The sequence below is a fragment of the Dipodomys merriami genome, unplaced genomic scaffold, assembly GCF_024711535.1.
Source record: "Dipodomys merriami isolate MVZ:Mamm:240054 unplaced genomic scaffold, mDipMer1.0.p SCAF_363, whole genome shotgun sequence".
Classification (NCBI taxonomy): Eukaryota; Metazoa; Chordata; class Mammalia; order Rodentia; family Heteromyidae; genus Dipodomys; species Dipodomys merriami.
Genome location: NW_027205193.1, coordinates 923,754 through 941,993, shown reverse-complemented (window position 1 = coordinate 941,993; position 18,240 = coordinate 923,754). Strand labels below are relative to the sequence as shown.

General features: G+C 34.6%; 1 long non-coding RNA gene across 1 annotated transcript in view; it reads left to right on the top strand.

Annotated features, from left to right (window-relative positions):
• Nucleotides 1–12,531, top strand: part of LOC138804427 (uncharacterized) — a 100,179-nt gene extending 87,648 nt beyond the window's left edge. Inside the window, exon 3 of the long non-coding RNA XR_011365256.1 lies at nucleotides 12,281–12,531. This is a non-coding gene — a long non-coding RNA (uncharacterized lncRNA). The remainder of the gene's footprint in view (nucleotides 1–12,280) is intronic.
• The last annotated feature ends 5,709 nt before the right edge of the window (nucleotides 12,532–18,240 follow it).

The window sequence follows — 18,240 nt, the reverse complement described above, 5'->3', positions numbered from 1 at the left end:
GCACAAAATAACCTGAGATTAAATCAAGCACAAAAGAAAATGACACAGTTTTGCAACACAAGAGATATGCAGTGATTCCCAGTTTAACATGGCTTAACTGTATTGTAACAAATGTTTCTTTAAGAATGCACTAAAAAACCAGGTGCCAGTGGGTGCCACAGATCTTTCATCCTATCTACTCAGAAGGCTGAGATGTGAAGACTGTGGTTTCTGGCCAGCATAGGCAGGAAAGTCTGTAAGAATCTGATTTCCAATTAACCAGCAAAAAGCATGAAGGGGCAAAGTAGTTCAAGTGGTAGAGCTCTAGCCTTGAGCAAAAATCTCAGGGATGATATACAGGGCCTTAGTTCAAGTCCTAGGACTGGCAAAAAAATAAAAGGATGCATTACAAATACTAATGAAATTATTATATACTGAATATATAACAGTAACTACTTGTATGCTTGTTATCATTACAAAGGGTTATGTACTGTAATAATTGTACATGCTACAGTGTTATATACCTGGCAGGCATAGTAGGTTTGTTTAGATTATCATCCCCAGTAATATGTTGTACTATGATGTTTCATAGTATCAGTAGGTGAGGGAAGTTTTCCTCATCATTGTAATTTTTTTTTTGCCAGTCATGGGGCTTGAACTCAGGGCATGGGTGCTTTTCCTGAGCCTTTTTGTGCTTAAGGCTAATGCTCTATCAATTGATTCATAGCACCACTTCTAGCTTTTTCTGAGTAGTTTATTGGAAGTAGGAGTATTACAGACTTTTTTGCCCCAGCTGGCTTCAACTGTGATCTTCAGATCTCAGCCTCCTGATTATAGGCAGGAGCCACAGGGCCCCAGCCACCACTATCATTTTATGAGAACACATATACAGCTCATAGCTGCAATCTCATTATGTACCAAGTGGCTATGCATGTAAATATGTAAAACATAGTTGCCTTTCAAATCTGATTAATTGGAAAGCAATTCCAAGGACATTTGGTTAAGAAAGATTGTTAACCAATGCTTAGATTCAGCTGGAACTGAAAGGGGTATGACAAGCCAGTTGCTTGTTATTCTTGAAAAAAGTGATGAACAAAATGTAAAGGGACCCCATATCTAGTCACTTTGGGATACTGCCACAAAGACTGGGTGACTAATCCACAACAGACATGACTACTAGCTCTGCAAATCAAAAATCAGAGTGTCAGCACATTTGGGTTAGATAAGAACCTTCTGGACTGTGGGCTGCCACCTTCTTTTTTGTCTTCGAAAGGATGTGGATCCATTCAGGAAGGTTTTTTTTTTCTATTTTGGATCTTACATCCTACTTAGACCTTGACCCTTAATATCACAGTTCACATGAGGATTTTGATGTACAAAATTTGAGGGAGACACATTCTGTCTATTGTACTAAATTTTTGATAAACTGTACATTGAATATACATATTGGATGTACTATATTAACATATTGGGTACATTTCTCAAGCAAATCTCTTATTTCCTTTTCTTCTTTCTCATTTTAAATAACAAGTTGTGCCAGCTGATTTAAAAAATAAAACCTCTAATTTTCTAATACTGGAATTTAAGTTTACCAAAGATTTGTGTATTCAGTGTACCACTATACCATGACAGCAACTCAGTAAATGCTAAATGGATAATCGTTTACATTATTACATTTACTAGCTTTTCGAAAAGCTAGTCCTCAAATATCTTTATTGTGATAATGTTCCACCACCTTCTGATTGATGAATTATGTAATTACCTTGAGTGTTTCCAATTTACCTAGTATGTGACTTTATCTCTTTTATTTAACACTATGTTGTCTGTTTTTTTTCCTAGCAATTTCTCTCCTCTATACCTGGTCAGTTATGATTTTTTATTTAGTCTCCTGGCCTGTTCTCAGGTGCCATTCTAATCTAGAACATGGGAATATCTTTTTGTCCCTGTTCAGCCATGATTGAGAAGGAAGCTCTCAAACAGCAGTATTTCAAAGAAAATCTTATGATAGACTAAGATTAAGCAATTTTCCATTTCCATTGAACATCAGTGACCACTCTGGTGGAAAATGTGCTCAATTGGTCTTGTAAATCAAAGAGAATTATGGTGCTATTGTATTATTCCTCACCATGCTCTATATTTCCTATGCTGACATTTTCTTTTTTTGTGTGTGAGTCTGAATTTAAATCTACCTCTTCAAATACACTCAGGACATTTTAAAATAATTTCTTGGTATTTTAGAAAATTATTTTAATAACTATTTTCAAAATCGCCTTCAAGAACAATATGTAAGGTAATTATAATAACTCAAATATTTATGTTTTTAAAAATACATTCAAAATATTTCAAAAGCTGTTTTTTAACTTTCCTACTGAATCAGTTGTTGACAGCAAAACTATCATTTGGAATCACAGGTTTCTAATTTCAATACAGTAGTTGACAAACTGCACTTATAGTTCTTAACTACTAGGCATTCTATGAAGAAGACATCTTTAACTACCAAGAAGTTTGGAGTTTTTGATTAAATCTATTCATACAAAATTTCTGCCTTGAGATTCTGAAACAAAATGCTAACTGACTTATAATATAAAATACGAGGAATGCTGTTGATATGTTAGTAGGTAAGTTTATGGCACACACACACACACACACACACACACACACACATATAAACCAATATCACACACACTTAAAAATGGTATTGAAATTTAGGACATTTTGCTAGATAGATAGCTCATGCTAGATTAAAAGTTGAAATATATAATATTATTTCACCATCTTCACTGCTTAAAACTGAAACTCTATTTCCATAGACGTAGGAGGTTTCCCCTTTAAAGTTTGAGGATTTGAGTTTGGATTAACTCATGCAACAGCATCTAATCAAAATATAAGACTACTAGAAACATCTAAAGTTACCAATGCCATTTTTATAGATAACGAACCTTAGATTAGATTAGAACCTACAAGGTGTAATGACTAATTAGGTTTTTCAGAATTTCAAAGTTTCAGTCTGATTCATTTATTTTCTCTTCTATTCAAATCTCTTTTTAAAATGCATGGTGTTTTATGACTCCCTCTTTTGGTAGTACTGGCGTTTAAACTCAACAACATGAACTTGCTTGGCTAGTACTCTACTGCTGCAGGCACTCCTACAGTTTGATCTTTTGCTAGTTAATGGGAAGCAAAGTCTCATAAGTTTTTCTTTTAAAATTTTTTCCTTTTATTTATTTATTTTATTGTGAGAATAACGTACAGAGGAGTTACAATTACATGGGCAAGATAACGAGTACATTTCTAATCAAGCATTGTTGTCTCCTCGTTGTTTCCCTTTCCCATCCCTTCCCATACTCTTCTCCTCCCCCCTACCCCCCACCAAAGTTTTTAAGTTCGTTTTTCGACATAACGACTTGTACATCTCATTGTTACAATGGGTCCACCTGTATACCTAGTTAAACGATTTGTTTTTGCCTTTCCCCTCCACAAATTATACTAATAACAAATACAATGAAAGCAGGGGTTATACTGTGGGGGAGGGACATACAAAGCAATATAGAAATAGTCTTTTAAATATGTTTGAAACAATTGCATGAAAGAAAAAAAACATTTGAATACTTATCTTGGGGTTTATTTCCCTAACATCAATTTATCTGACCTTTTCTGCTTGACTCAGACATATACTAGTTAATGCAAATAAGGGAAACCATGGGACCTATGTTCCTTTGGGCCTGGCTTACTTCACTTAATAGAATTTTTTCCAAGTCTTTCCATGTCCTAACAAATGGGCAATATCATTCTTTCTGATGGAGGCATAGAATTCCATTTTGTTTATATACCACATTTTCTTAATCCATTCATCTACTGAGGGACATCTGGGTTGGTTCCATATCTTAGCTATGGTAAATAATGCTGCAATAAACATGGTTGGGCTGGTAGCTTTAGTACAGTCAGTCTTGTTTATGATCATTTGGGTAACTGCCCCAAAGTGGGATTGCTGGGTCATAGAGGAACCTCCATACTGCTTTCCAAAGTGGTTGAACAAGTTTACACTCCCACCAACAATGTAGTAAGTTTCAATATTCCAACCTCATTCTTCAAGGAAATATAAGAGGCAATCCAAAAATTAATATGGAATAATAAAAGACCCCCAAGAGCAAAAAACGATCCTTAACAGAAAGAACAGTGCTGGAGGAATATCAATACCAAATTTCAAACTCTAATACAAAGCCACAGTAACCAAAACAGCTTGGTACTGGCACAAGAACAGACCCCAGAACCAATGGAATAGAATTGAAAATCCAGAAATGAACCTGCAGACATATAGCTATCTAATCTTCGATAAGGGAGCTAAAACAATAGAATGGAAGAAAGACAGCCTCTTCAGTAAATGTTGCTGTCAAAATTGGTTTACTACTTGTGGAAAACTAAAGCTAGATTCATATATATCACCTTGCACCAGAATCAACTCCAAATGGATCAAAGACCTCGAAGTCAAAGCAGACACTCTGAAAACATTACAGGATGGAATAGGAGAAACCATAGGTCTCCTTGGCACAGGCTGAAATTTTCTTAATAGAGACCCAGAAACACAACAAATCAAAGAAAGGTTGGACAAATGGGATTGCATGAAATTGCAGAGCTTCTGCATGGCAAAGGACATAGCTGGCAAGATCCATAGCAAGCCCACAGATTGGGACAAGATCTTCACTAGCCATACAACAGACAAGGGTCTCATATCTAAAATATACCTGGAACTCAAAAAATTAAATCCCTCAACAACAAATCTTCAAGGAAACAACTGCCCAATAAATACGTCGGCTAAAGACTTAAAGAGAAACTTCTCTGAAGAGGAAAGAAGGATGGCCAATAGACACATAAAGAAATGCTCAACCATAAAAGAAATGCAAATCAAAACAGCATTGAGATACCACCTTATCCCAGTTAGAATGGCTATAATCACGAACTCATAAATTTTTCTACCTGGCTTGGAATCATTATCCTTTGTATCTTAGTATCCTGAGTAGCTAGAATTAAAAGTGTGCACCACGGGTGTTAAACCTACAAGTTTGTAATTTAATTGCCTATTTATCAGAGAAGGTGATATATATTACTATGTTTTAATATATCTTGTGACTTACTTTCTGGCCTAGAATTCGGTCAGTATTTGTGACTATATTGTATGTAACCATTTTTATCTTGTTAGAGCCATGGCTGGATTTGTCCCAGAAGTGGCTGCAAAGATTTCCCAGAGTGGTGCCCCAAATTATTCAGTGAGGAGACTAGTTAGGATTCCAAAAAAGAGAAGCAGTCAATTCCAGATTGATCACTCCCAAGCAACTTTAAGGGAAACTGAGTCACAATGCCCTATGGTAATTTCAGGCATATTCAATTTCATAATTATAAATATGTCCTCAAATTTGACAGGCATACCCAGGAAGCACCTGCTGGAATCACATGACTCATGTGTGGTTTTGTTCTGAATCTTTCATTTAATCCTTTTATTGTAATTGGGATTGAACTGTACAACTGAGCAAAATCCAGCCTCCTTCAGGCCTAATTTTAATCTGTACTTAATTTAACAATAAGCGACTAATTTCCCATATACTTGTTTATTGGTTGCTTTAAGTATGATCTTTATCATCTATAATATGAGGACAATAATTCTACTGTAATATTAAGTAAAAATTGAAATGATTTTCCATTGCGTATAATACCCAGTTTTCTCCTGACATGGAGTTGTGGTGGTCATATTATTGTTTTTTTCACTATTAGAAGTTCATATATTTACCAGATTTTTACATCATTTGAGTATATTTTTGGTTGAAGGACATACAAAATGAACCAAAATAAGATGGTCAGGGCTAGCGCCAGGAGATGTAGTTTAGTGGTAAGACGTATTTTTAAGGATGAGATCCCTTGCATTAATCACTTTATGTGTCTTATTGTTTTATATGTTGTAACTAAGCCCTAATAGGTAGCATTCAGGTCTGGATTCACATGACATTAGAATTATGGCATAGTAATATTTACTTGTGAACTATTTTTAAGTGTGAAATTCATTCATGAGCCACAGTTTGTTTGCTCATATGGAAACAAACAAACAAACATGATCCATTTGGCCACCGTTCACTTCTATTTGTTAGCATGAGAATTAAAAATTTAATTAGTAATTCATAGATTAATCAACATATACCATATAAACCACCATCTTAGGTTCTATGAATTATGAAGCATGGTTTGTGGAAGCTCTGTAAGCAGAAAATTTGGTTTAGAATAAGAACTCAGTCTTCGTAATTACTTACAAATGGTACAATATAATTCCTTCTAATAGATGAGTAAAATTCCATTGTATGTATATATATATGTACATATATATACATAAATATATACACTTATATGTATATATACACTATATATATCACATTTTCTTCATCTGTTCATCTGCTAAGGGGCATCTGGGCTGATTCTATATCTTGACTGTGAACATGGTTGTTGTCTGCCAGGGAGAACAGCCCCTACCCACTTCCTCTTCACCTGCTTGAAACCAGTAATCATCTAAATGTCAATCACCTCACTGTGAGTGGGTCCCACAAAGGGTGCCAGGCTTTGAGGTCACTTCATCTGCTGAGGTCATTTCCTGAACTGCCCTGGTCATGCCTTCCTCAGACAGTGAGAGGTTACCCAGCCATTACTTCTGCATCTGTTTTGGTTATGCCTCCTGCCTTTACCTATATAATCAGGCCCAACAGGAGCCCATCTCTCTTTTTCTCTTTTTCCTTCCCCTCTGTCTCTGCATGCCTCCATCTCTTAGGGCCAGCAAATAAACCCCCAAATAAACTCTTTTTCAGCCTGAACCATGTGCTGGTTTCCTTTCTGGTGAACCTTACAATTGTGCTGATGGCTTTACTGTCACCTTATTTGTTTTCTACTGGTAAATATTCAGAAGTGGGATTACTGGGTCATAAGGTTACTGTGTTACTCTTTTAAGGAACCTTCATACTGCTTTCAAGTGTGGTTGAAGTAAGCCAGACCCAGAGAAACAAAGGTTGATAGTTTCCCTCATTTGTGGTAGGTAGAGTGTGCCTGTAAGTCTATAAGTAAAACACTGGGTGGCATGCAAAATGGTTACAAATGAATTAACTAAACTATAGTAGAGTCTCTGGAGAGCTCAAACAGTATAATCTTTTAGAAGGACTAGGTCAAAGCTCAATAAAATCAACTCCAGGAAAAGCATACAGCCAAGAGTGAGGGAAGGGGAAGTGGCGCTGTAGCTCAAGTGGTAGAGCGCTCGCCTTGAGCTGAAGAGCTAAGGGACAATGCCCAGGCCCAGAGTTCAAGCCCCACAACCGACAAAAAAAAAAAAAAAAAAAAAGAGTGAGGGAAGGTCCCAAGGAGAGGGGTAGACAAATGAAGGAAAGGAGGCCTGGGGAGAATGAAATCAAGAATTCATTGTCTATAGCACAAAACTTATTAAAAGTAAGGGGAGCAGTGGGTCAACAGAGGCTGGGAATGTTGAAAGGGCGGCATTCTTCAAGGTGCATCGTATTCACAAAATGCTTTATTACATGACAATTTCTTTATACAACAACTTCAAGATCCTTTCTAAAAAGTAAATAAATAAATAATTTAAAATGGAGACATTTTCAAAAAAAAGGAATTAGAACTCAGTTTTTCTTTTTTTTAAATTTAATTTTATTTTATTTGTGAACATACTGTACAGAGGAGTTACAATTACATGGGCAGGATAATGCGTACATTTCTTACCAAGCATTGCAGCCTCCTCCTTTGTTTACCCTTCACATCCCTTCCCAGCCTCCCCCCTCCCCCCAATCCCACTCCTTCTCCTTCCCCCCTTCCCCCCTCCCCCCCCACCGACGTTGTAAAGCTTGTTTTGGACATGACAACTTGTACTTCTCATTGTTGCAACAGGTCCACCTGTATCCTTAAACAACTGGTTTTTCCCCATGTCCTCCACAAGTTATACTGACATCAAATATAGTGAAAGCAGGGGTTATACTGTGGGGGAGGGACATACAAAGCAACAAAGAGATAATATTATAAATGCATTAGAAACACATGCATGAAAGAAAAAAACATTAAAATACACATCTAAGGGTTCATTTTCCTGACATCTGACCTTTTCCGCTTGACTCATACATATACTAGATATTTCAAATAAGGGAAACCATGGGACCTATGTTTCTTTGGGCCTGGCTTACTTCACTTAATATAATTTTTTCTACATAAGTTTCCAAGAATATTTCCTCTATACCATATTGTTTACTATAACACACATCCCTGAAGAACTGGAAGACACAAAATACAAAGAAGAAAACTGCAGTTAAAATAAATGCTTTAGTAACAGTTCAAAACAAGTGAAGACAACTGAAAAACAGCTGTAACAATTCAATGGATAATGAACTGCACTGAAGATTTGGAAAATTTAGAGATGGAAGCCATATAATCTGTGATTCTATATACATGTATGGTTATACACATATAGATGATTTTTTTTCTCTTTTGGCTGGGAGCCCTTTTCTATCTAAAATGTAAACTCAGAGAGGTAGGGGCCATTTTTAGATTTTTCTGAATCCACATGCAATATACCATGGCACAATTACTAAAAGTGTTTGTAGATTTATTGTTCACTTATTACCATTATTCCTGTTCGTTTTTTTAAATAATGTTTTGTTGAGATTGGTCTGGAAATTAGGGGAAAAAAGAGGAAAAATGAGAGGGGATATTTCTCATGTAAAATAAACATGTTAAAATGAAACAGTCATGTTATCACTGTCTAATGTTAATAAAAATTAAAAAGACAAAATAGGAAGGTTTTCTAAGATATAACTGATTTCATTTTAAAACAGAATTTTCCTTAAATTGCAGTATTACTAACTCTAACCTGAACATATCTAGCATTTGTTTGTGTAAGGTATTACTTGTCTAATGCATACTACATCTTCTCAATAATAATTGTATTATATTGTATTTTTACTATCAATGCTGAAAAATTCAGTTTCAGACATCCAAATTTGTTATCATTTTTATATTAATTATAATAACTTGTTATATAGTATATTATAATTTCATTAGTATTACAGTAAAATATTTACCAGAGTACACATTTCTATATGAATTTCTATTAAAATATTCGATTTAGTAAGGATCACTCATTGATACAAGTACTGGGAGGTGGAGAAGGATTACAATTTGAAGCCGATTCAGGCAAAATTAATGAAATCCTATACAGATAAACTGAGTTTGATGGCTTCTGTCTGTAATCACAGAAATGTTGCAGCCATTATAATGAGGATCATCATCCAAGACATATTCTGGGCAAAATTGTGAGAATTTATTCCAAAATGAGTAAAAGCAAAAGAAATTGGAGACTTGACTCTATTAGTAAAGCATCTGCCTAGCAAATGTGAAGCTACAGTTTCAAAGTTAACCATCACCAAATACCTGTGTATATGAACAAAATTAATAAATTGGAAGTTCAATATATAATTTAGAAGATATTTGGTACTACAAGCAGGCAGAGTAGCACATATTTATAATCCCAGGACTTTGAGGCAAAGACAGAATTGAACATTTGAGGCCATAATTTGCTAACATAGCAAAATTCAAGTGCATGTATTATTTTTTAGTTAATATATATATAGAATTATATAAAATATTTATATAATTAGTCATGTGATTTTACTTAAGGAATAATTTATATTTAAGAATAAATTTTATGTACAAATGCATTCATTTTTGGCAGTTGAATAAATTTTGATAAATATGTGTGTCCTTGATATCCTTGATATTTACAAGGGGTGTTTATTTCAGTATTTCTTTCTATTGTTTGACTTTTCTCCTGGCCTCAAGCCTGTTTCTTATGTTACAGCACTGAGTATCTGGGTTTTTATTTTAGAGAAGTTTACCCCACAGGCAGTTGAATTATGATCCACGATGGTAGACAGCTTGAAGTAGTGTTTATTTCAGGAAACTTCACCTCTCCTGCTCTAGTGTGACTCCTTGGGTTCTCCGCTCAGTGCCTTAAGGCATTCAGGATGTCAAAGTATACTGGCTAAGGTAGAGCACTGGGAATGACTTAGCTCATAGCACTCTGTACTTTTTATCCTAGGCCCCATGGAGTTTCAGACTGTATGTGCACCGCTTATTATTGTTCTTTTTCTCTGTATAGCTCTAATCAGCTGTAGTGCTCTGCCTTATACATTTAACTTACTCTACCTCCTCAAACACTAATCCGTGTTTCTTCTAATCTGTGAGGCCTCATGCTCTGCAACTAGAAAATACTTCCAGACAGAATGCTGAGATGATTAGAAGATCACGTTGTGTATTTGTTTTCTCCCAGGGATTACAGTTCAACCCTGCCCTCTTGTCAATATTTGTAAACAATATTGTTGGTCTTTTCCCCAATGCCCTTGATTTTTTTCCTATTGTTATTTTTTGTTTTGTTTTATCCCCATAGGAGGGAAAAATCTGGTTTCATTTATTTATTCATAGCTTGCAGCAGATGCTCAGCATTTTTTAAAAATTAAAAATGGACATTTTATAAATATCCGTTTTCTCTCTCACTCTTTTTCTTTTCTTTCTTTCTGTTTTGGCCAATATTGGATCCTGAATTCAAGGCCTTGTGCACTATTGGTGTGTTTGGAAGGCAGTCTACCTTGAACCATGTTTTTGGCTCTGATTTTTTTTTAATTGTGAAAATACCATATAGAGGGGTTACAATTATATGGGCAAGATGAGTACATTTCTTATCAAGCATTGTTGCCTCCTCCTTTGTTTCCCCTTCCCATTCCTCCCCCCCCCCACCCCGGCCAAAGTTGTAAAGTTTATTTTTTGACCTAACGATTTGTACATCTCATTGTTGCAATAGGTCCACCTGTATCTCTATTTAAATGATTTGTTTTTTCCCTTGCCCTCCACAAATTATATCAACATCAAATATAGTGAAAGCCCAGATGCCCCTCAGTAGATGAATGGATCAAGAAAATGTGGTATATATATACAATGGAATTCTATGCCTCCATCAGAAAGAATGACATTGCCCCATTTGTTAGGAAATGGAAAGACTTGGAAAGATATTAAGTGAAGTAAGCCTGGCCCAAAGAAACATAGGTCCCATGGTTTCCCTTATTTGCTATAAGTAGTATATGTCTGAGTCTGATTTTTGCTGGCTAATTTAGAAATACAATCTATTGGCTTTTCTGCCTGTGCTGTCCTCAAATTCTCTATGTCTCAATCTCTAGAATAGCTTGAATTATAAGTATGAGCCACTAGCACCCAACAAGATGAATAAATGTACGTATGTAATTTTTGCATCATTAGCTATAATATAGATTAAATTGAGCCATAAATTCAATAAGAAAAAAAATGACCTGACAACTTCCATAATGTTTCACATTAATCATTTTATTTAAAAAATATACATTGTTGATGCAGTCTTGCAAACTTCACAGTCCTCTCTCAAGTGTGAATAAGCATGTATGAAAGCCCATACAAATGACAGAATGCCAAAAAAGAAAGTTGTGTTTGGTTAGGGTTATAGGTATGGTTCACAGAACTTTCAGGATTCTTTGTGGGTTCCTTTTCACATTGGGAGATGTATGCTTATTCAATCCCAAGACTTCTTTGAAGTCTTAATTCTAAGAAATCTCACATTTCTATCATATATTCTTAAACATTGTTAGTTTAGCATGTTCTCTGTAAGGGGAATTCTTTAAAAAATTGTTTATTAGCTATGTCTGGAAAACACCACAGTGAAGACCATTTTTTAACCTAATTTAAGTCAATACCTCCCTATATATTTGACCATGAGTCCTACTGGATCAATGCTTGTGAATAGCCTGGTGAATCTAGTGGTCTATATCAATGTTTCTCAAATTTTAATTAGTTTACAAAGAACTTGATGATCTTATTAAACACAGACTCTGATTTAGTAGGTCTGGAGCAGATTCTTAGATTTTGAAATTCTAGCAGGCTTCAGGTAAAATCCCTATTCATTGTTTCTAAGCTCTGTCTTTGATTGATAGTAAGGGTCTGTATAATTTGTTTGGAAATTTCTGGTGGACTCTGTCCATAGCACAAAATATATGTGTCAGGTGAGGGAGTTTGAATATATTTTCTGATGCCAAGCTGGATCAGGAGTAAAACTCAAAATATCTCATCAATCTCAGCAACAACGATGCAGAAACTAGGCAAGGACAATGGTAAAAATAAGAATATAAAACAAACTCACTAATGAATAGGGATGAAGTAATTGTATCATTTTATCAATATTTATCCATATTTTCAGAATCTTGGAAGAAGACTGTAAGCAGAAATGGTTTTTCTATGCTTTGTTAAAATAAAAACAATCAGCCGGGCGCTGGTGGCTCACGCCTGTAATCCTAGCTACTCAGGAGGCTGAGATCTGAGGATCGCCGTTCAAAGCCAGCCCGGGCAGGAGAAACCCTGAGACTCCTATCTCCAATAAACCACCAGAAAACCGGAAGTGGCACTGTAGCTCAAGTGGTATAGCGCTCGCCTTGAGCTGAAGAGCTGAGGGACAGCGCCCAGGCCCAGAGTTCAAGCCCCACGACCGACAAAATAAAATAAAATAAAATAAAAATAAAAACAATCAAAAATAAAAATAAATGCTGTGTGCCAGTGTTTTATATCTGTATACTAGCTACTCAGGAGACTGAGATCGGAAGATCATGGTTCAAAGCCAGCCCAGACAGAAAAGTCTGTGAGACTCTTATGTCCAATTAACCACCAGAAAACCAGAATTGGTTCTGTGTCTGAAAGCTGGCAGAGCACTAGCCTTGAGAGAAACAGTTCAAAGACAGTGTCGGGGCACTGATTCAAATCTGAAAAAATAAAATAAAAGATGCATAATAAAAATAAAATAATTCTTATTGGCAAAAATGTTTCTCCTTGAAAAGTGAATGAGATAACTAAGCAGTACGATTTCTCCTTTAAAACTCAAATTCCAAAAAAAAAGTTATCTGTAGAGATAATTTTGTTCTGTGTTAATTTTGAGACAGAATCTTAATATATAGCCTAGGCTGGCTTTGAACCTATTATCCTACTTTTACCTCCCAAATTCTGAAATTATAGGCATATATCACTATGTCTTGCTCACCTACTTTTACTGGCATTATTATTTATATATTTAGTACCAAATTTATTGAGTGCATAATAAAATATTTAACTTCTATAATTGTTCAATAGTTAACATGTTTTTGTTGATTTTTAAAGTATTGTTAGGTCTTTGAATTTTTTTCCTTCCAGAAAATGAAAAAAATGTGTAAGGAAATAAATATAAATATCTAATCTTGACCAGGTATTTCCTCAACACACTTAACAAAAAAGTATTTTATGAACTACATAGTAGTCATGGTAACAAGAAGTTACACTGTTTTTAAAACTTCCTAAATTTTTCATGTGGAAAACTTTGTAGTTGTTAATAATTGCTATTTCCTCTAAAATGTCAAAAATGTTTCAGAGATGAGAAACAAATTTGTGACTAAACTCAATGTTTTACATTAGGAAATCCACTTAACTTAAAAAATATAGAAAATATTTGGCATATAGAAAATATTTGACACATATATATGTACCAGTTGGATGCCTACAATGAAAATTAGTTTGGACATCACTCTTTGACCTCTCTCTCTCTCTCTTCCTTCCTTTCTTTCTTTTTTTTCTTTCTTTCTTACTTCCTTCCTTTCTTTCTTTTTTCTTTCTTTCTTTCTTCCTTCTTCCTTCCTTCCTTCCTTCCTTTCTTTCTTTTCTTTCTTTCTTTCTTTCTTTCTTTCTTTCTTTCTTTCTTTCTTTCTTTCTTTCTTTCTTTCTTTCGTTCTTTCATTCTTTCGTTCTTTCGTTCTTTCTCTCTCTCCATCACTTTCTTCCTCCTTTTATTTGTATTATATCTCAAAACATATTTTTTATTCCTTAGTGATATTCCATTACATCCATGCTACAACTTGTTTACCTAATTACCTGTGGAAAGATACTTGTGTTATTTTCATCTTTGAGTTGTAATCATTTGGAGATAAGACTTTTTAAAATTCACACTTTTCATTTCTTGATAGTTGAATTATCAGGTAGACATATATTCAAGTAAGGTACTGCCAGAAATTGCTTCCAAGATTGTTATATAATTTTATATTCCAACCAGCAATATATAGGAATTTCATTTCTTCTTCAGAGAAGGAAAACACTAAGCACTTGATATGGTAACTGATTTCATTTTGGACAGGGCTTGTAGTTATAATAGTATTTCACTACTCTTACTTGCATTTTCTTTTCTTTTCTTTTTTTTTTTTTTTTGGTCAGTCATGGCGCTTGAACTCTGGGACTAGGCACTGTCCCTTAGCTCTTCAGCTCAAGGCTAGCACTGTACCACTTGAGCCACAGCACCACTTGAAGCTTTTTCTGTTTATGTGGTGCTGAGGAATCGAACCCAGGGCCTCATGCATGTGAGGCAAGCACTCGACCACTGAACCATATTCTCAGCCCTGAATTTTCATAATAATAGTGTTGTTGTAATTTTTCAGCTGGGCTTTGTAACCTGTATATCTTTGATGAAATGTTTAAATTCTTGTGCCCGTTTTATAATTGTTATTTTTTAAATTATTTACCTTGGAAGGTTTTTTTTTGTCACACTCAGTATATAAGTCCTTTATCAGATACATCATTGCAAATACTTTATTTTGATATATAGCTCTATTCTCTTCCATTGAACTGTTTTTCAGTTTTGTTGACAATTCAGTCATTCTTACTGTAGCTTTACAATACATCTAAAATTATTGAAAGTTCTACTGTTCTAGGTATTTGCATTTCATAAGAATTTCTGAAATGATTTATTAGTTTCCACATAGTGTTATCTAGAGTTCCATTGGTAATATAAGGATTCTTATTTGTGAACTTAAGGAACTAGTATCTTAAAAATACTGATATTTCTAATCAATGATGAACACTGTAATGAAAAGTAACAAACAGCATGTTGTTCTTTCTTTACTAAGGACATCATTAGTAACCTTTGGCTCTGTTTTACAGTTTTAGTATACAGATATTTCACATTATATAGTTTTTGATTCTATTATGGAATGGTATTTTGTTGCAAAATTTGACTGTTTCTCCCCATTGTATATAAAGGCTGTTTGTGGGATTTTTGTTTTTTATTTTTGTTTTCTTGCTAGTATTAGAGGTTTATACACAAGGCTTCTTGCTAAACTTGCTTGCCTGGCTAGTGTTTTACCACATAAGGTAATTCTCCACACTGACTTTTTGCTGATTAATCAAAGGCAAACCCCTTCAAACTTTTCTGCATGGACTGGCTTAAAATTTCAATTCTCTGGATCTCACCATCTTGAATAGCTAGAATTACCGTGCTTAGCCATTGGTACCTGGTTTAGAAATGCATTTTTATAGTGATTTCAATTAATTTCTGTATTTATCATTTTTAAAAATTCATTTATATTTATAGAAAATATTTATTTACTTAGATTATCTAGAAATCATGATATCTTATATATAAGATTGTTTTGTATTCTGTAATGTTACTAATGTACTCATTTGGTGTCCGATATTTTTAAATTAGAGTTGGGTTTCGTAGAAGTTTTACTTTCACTATAGTACCAATCAGAAGTAATCTGGAAATAGTCTGTATAAATGGGAAGTAAGTATAACATAGATTATAAACATCTAGGATAATCTTAGCAGATGAGCAGAATAGCTCAATGGCTATCTACAAAGAACCATAAAGATGATGCTAAGCAAACTGAACTCCAAGACATGTATACAAGAGGTTTCTCTTTGTTGGTGTTCCCAATGTACTCTGTGATTTCATTTTTCTTTTGTGTTTCCCCAACTAAGGTTTATCCCCTGTTGTCCCTGTATTTGATTTTTGTATCCTGGGTATTGTACATATGTTTATCTGAACTAGGGAAGGGAAGAGGAGCAACAAAATGGTGAGACAGGACAAAGGGGGAACCTATGCAATAGCAGTTCTCACAAGACAAATGTTGGAAAAGATCTGTACAAACTGGTGGAGGATGGAGGAAGGAAAAGAGAACAAATGGAGGAGGGGGTAACAAGTTAGACAAGAAATGTAATCACTACCTTACTTATATAACTGCAACCCCTCTGTACATTACTTTGACAATAAAATTAAAATAAAAAATAGAATAAATTGAAGCTTTAGGTTGTTACTCATAAATTCAGGCCATGATGTGGATACCAGGTGGCTCATACTCACATTTGTAATCCTAGCTACATAGGAGGGTAAGAACTGAAGAAGGTGACTCAAAGCCATCCGGGTCTGGACATTCCATGAGATGCTTATTTTCATTTAACCACCCAAATCCTGAAGAGGTGGTGTGGTTCAAGTGGTATGAGCCTTGAGCAAACACTCAGGCCATGGGGTCAAGCTCCAGGACTGACCCAAATCAGTCAGTCAATCAAACATACAATAAAAATTACACCATGGAGTTTATCGTCCTAAGTAGGGCAGGTGTAAAAAAGTTTGTGTACTTTTTAAATTGAGTCAAATTGATTTAACACCTTAGCATTGTTCTGACAATTAAAGGAAAGGACATGTGTAGTATTTCCAGATCTATAGCATTATCCATACATAAATGGTTATTTCTGGTGATATTTCAATCTCTCATTTCAAACAGCAACATGATCTACGAAAATGTCTCACTTAATATGTTAAGGTTGGGGATTTGGATATCCTGTGAAAACTTTTTAGTTTTTTTTTGTCTGTTCATATTTAAATATAATCTTTAAATGGAAATCAAATTGCAATTTCCCCGGCTAGATAAAACAAATGTATTGGTTAGAGAGAGGACTATCTACTGCAGTAACCTGGATACTGTCATAATTATGTCATGTGTTGTATGTTTTTGATTGTTATTTATATTTTCCTCACAATTTGAGAAAATAGGCTATTTAGTGTTGAATTGTAGTATAATATAAATAAATCAAAATAAGATTTGCATTTTGTTCTAACCCATATTATTATTCTAATAGTTTAGTGAAATTTCTTCTCAATATTTTTTAAAACAATTGGCTTTTTCTTCTTGGACTAGATTTTAATTGCTTTTTGTACAATTTATGAAAAACGATTACATTTTAAAATATGATTGCACATAATTATATCTTTGTTTCATTGTCTTTGACAAACCTTTATATTTTAGAAGTAAAATAGGATTGCTTTCAACTTTGTTAACTATACTTTCAAATATCAGTATGACTTTTTCCTGGTAAAGAAATAAAGGACTATTTAAGGCTCAAAGAAATTAATTTTGTTAGTTCGGAAATATTTTACCGAAAACACAAAGAATGTTAATGTTAACATATGTATAGTATTGACTGAATTATTTAGCTAGAAGTATAATAAGTAAAAACTACATCTATAATAAGCAGGATAAATGCTAATGCTTCTTATTTACTGCTACTTTTTGGTCTGTATGCTTATTGTCTATATTTCCTACCATCTTGGAAATCAAAGGGAATGATGGATCATAGTTGGGAGGGATTTGTATCTGAATGTTTCGACATCCCCTCAAATTAATCAATTGAAACTCAGTCCCTTCAAAGTAATAGCAGTGGTTCTGTTCCTCTAAATATGATTTGTACCCTTATAAAAGAGATCAGGGAGCATCCTGGCCCATGAAAGTCCTACCTTGTAAAGACTCAACAAGAAGGTACCCAGCAATAAAGCTGAATGCAATCCCTCACCAATCAGAGAATCTGTTCTTGCCTTAGTCATGGGTTCTAAGGAGAGACACTCTTCTCCTCTATGAATAGATGAAATTTTCTTTTTCCACCATTGGTTGATCTCTGTCACTTGAGCCACACCTCAATTTCTAGCTTTTGGCTAGTTAATTGGAATAACAGTCTTTCTGGTTTATCTGCCAGAACTGGCTTCACACCTTGATTTTCAGATCTCAGACTTTTAGGTAGCTGAAATTATAGCTAAGGACCATCTGCACCTCAAAGTGCAAAATTAAATTTCTGCCTGCGATAAGCCACCCCATTTATGATACTCTTTGGTATAGTAGTCCAAATGGATTAAGACAAGTACTTTCTATAATCACCCAGTAATAGACTGGCATTATCTCTACCTTTATTTCATAATTCTTTTTGTACCATTTTCAAGATACTTATGAGTTATTCTTCCACTCCCCCACCCCAGGATCTTCATGAATTGCTAACTAATGAAGAACATCACCCAACTGATTTTATAGAGATACAACAGAG